This window comes from Ranitomeya variabilis, chromosome 2 (genome assembly GCF_051348905.1).
Source record: "Ranitomeya variabilis isolate aRanVar5 chromosome 2, aRanVar5.hap1, whole genome shotgun sequence".
Classification (NCBI taxonomy): Eukaryota; Metazoa; Chordata; class Amphibia; order Anura; family Dendrobatidae; genus Ranitomeya; species Ranitomeya variabilis.
The window spans coordinates 154,677,055-154,679,684 of NC_135233.1; the positions used below are offsets into that span (position 1 = coordinate 154,677,055).

Sequence of the window (2,630 nt, forward strand, 5' to 3'; positions counted from 1 at the left end):
CGACGGTCCGCCACTGCACGACGCATCCGTCGCACGACGGGTGCGACGTGTGGCAATCCGTCACAATGCGTCGCTTCATGTTAATCAATGGTGAAAAAACGCATCCTGCAAACACTTTTGCAGGATGCGTTTTTTCGGCAAAACGACGCATTGTGACGGAATGCAGTTAACGCTAGTGTGAAAGTAGCCTAAAATGCTACATAAATAAATAGCTCACATTAATTACATTACATATTGAATACAATACAATAAAATGCTTTACATGCATAGGTGTAAACAATACACACACAAAATGTAGCAGACTTGGTCAAGTTAAATCAATCAAAATGCATTTGGCATCTGAAATGTGCAACTTTGACCCTGAAAAGAATTCACGCAATGGTTTAAAACACAAGTTGCATTGATTTCAATTCAATCTGTTTTTGTAAACTGGATAAGAGAAGGAGTACACTGTTCCCGGAGATGCTGCAGTAACGAGTCAATGTGTGGAGTGGACAGAGCAAGCTTTTTTTCCATCTCCCTATTCTAAAAATCCATTTAATATATGGTCCCCAAATAGGGGATGTATCAGATATTAAACTGATAAGAACAGATTTTTTTTTTTTTCACCATGTCAGATCGGTTTCAATTTGCATAATCAAATTAGCTACTGAAAGCTTTGTCTGATGTTTAACCTCTCATCATTTCATGGCGTTTTTAAAATAAAAATTATTAAAAAATGTTTTATTGTTTGTTTTATATATTAAAAACAAAAGACATTTTATTAAAATTGAAAGCCCAAGATCGTGCTCTCCACCCGAGTGCGCTAAAAAAGTGACTAAAGGTGCCACAAAAAAGTGCACTTGGATGCTGGTCTCTTAAAACTCTCTCCAACAGGAGAAGGGTCCCCAAAACCATTCCCTGTCTCTCCGAGCCAGAGGGCCACAGCGAGGGTCAGGGACCTAGTCGTCTCCCTCAGCCGAAGCCAAGGGAGCCTCAGTCGCGCTCCCAGCTTTTGTCAAGGCTGCCACGCAAGCGAGAGCTCAGTACCATCAACTGTCAACTCCCCTCCCAAAAGAGGAGAGCCAGGGGGAGTGGAACCTGATGGCCACACACTCCCCCCCTAGACCTATCAGAAGGGAACCCATAAAGGAAACACATCCAACAAATCCAAGTGACAAGACACATGTGAAAAATTGAACACATAAACAGTGAAAAAAATAAGTTAAAGTGAAGGTTTCCACAAGATAATGTTGGCCAGACCTTCCGCCCTTCCGCCGGGAATTTAAAAATTCCCCTATCCTAGCCAGAAGGCCCGGATTAAGGGTGTGTACTTAAAAAGTAAGAAAAGTTGAAGTACAGTGCAAAATGTGACAAAACTCGTGGGTTTCCCAGGCCCAGTGATTTAAGGCACCCCAGGGTGACCACTCCTGGGGCTCTTCACACCTTGGGCTTTCAAACTTACCCAGCCCAATGGCGTGGATCCTGGGGGGCTGTGTTTTCCACCAGATGACTATATGAGCCACCTGGCGTACTAACAAGCGCCAAACCCCAGTGTGCATTGTATCAATCTACTAGAGCGGCCCAGGCCAAAGCCACCTTTTCAATAGATTTTTTATTTTTTTTTTAAATGCCCGAGATCGTGCTCTCCACCCGAGTGCACTAAAAAAGTGACTTAAAGTGCCACAAAAATGTGCACTTGGATGCTGGTCTCTTAAAACCCTCTCCTACAGGAGAAGGGTTCCCAAAACCATTCCCCGTCCCTCCGAGCCAGAAGGCCACAGCGAGGGTCAGGGACTAAGTGGTCTCCCTCAGCCGAAGCCAAGTGAGTCTCAGTAGCACTCCCAGGTTCTGCCCAGGTTGCCACCCAAGCGAGAGCTGGGAACCTTCAACTATCAACTCCCCTCCCTAAAGAGGAGAGTCAGGGGTCAGGGGGGAGTGGAACCTGATGGCCACACACTCCCCCCCAGACCTATCAGAAGGGAATCCATAAGGGAACCGCATCCGATAAATCCAAGTGACAAGACACACGTGAAAAAGTGAACACACAAACAGTGAAAAATAAATAAATTAAAGTGAAGGTTTCCACAACATAATGTTGGTTAGACCTTCCACCGGGAATTTAAAAATTCCCCTATCCTAGCCAGAAGGCCCAGATTAATGGTGTGTGCTTAAAAAGTAAGAAAATTTAAAGTGCAGTGCAAAATGTGCCAAAACTCGTGGTTTCCTAGGCCCAGTGATTTAAGGCACCCCAGGGTCACAACTCCTGGGGCACTTCACACCTTGGGCTTTCAAACTTACCCAGCCCAATGGTGTGGATCCTGGAGGGCTGTGTTTTCCACCAGATGACTATATGAGCCACCTGGCATACTAACAAGCGCCAAACCCCAGGGTGCATTGTATCAATAACTAGAGGGGCCCAGGCTAAAGCCACCTTTTCGAAAGATTTTTTATTTTTTTTAAAAAGCCCGAGATCGTGCTTTCCACCCAAGTGTGCTAAAAAAGTGACTAAAAGTGCCACAAAAAGTGCACTTGGATGCTGGTCTCTTAAAACCCTCTTCTACAGGAGAAGGGTCCCCAAAACCATTCCCCGTCCCTCCGAGCCTGAAGGCAACAGTGAGGGTCAGGGACTAAGTGGACTCCTTCAGCCG

At 45.4% G+C, this 2,630-nt stretch overlaps 1 pseudogene; it reads right to left on the reverse strand.

Moving 5' to 3' along the window:
* Window positions 1–440: 440 nt before the first annotated feature.
* Window positions 441–660, reverse strand: LOC143810960 (U2 spliceosomal RNA; annotated as a pseudogene).
* Window positions 661–2,630: the final 1,970 nt, after the last annotated feature.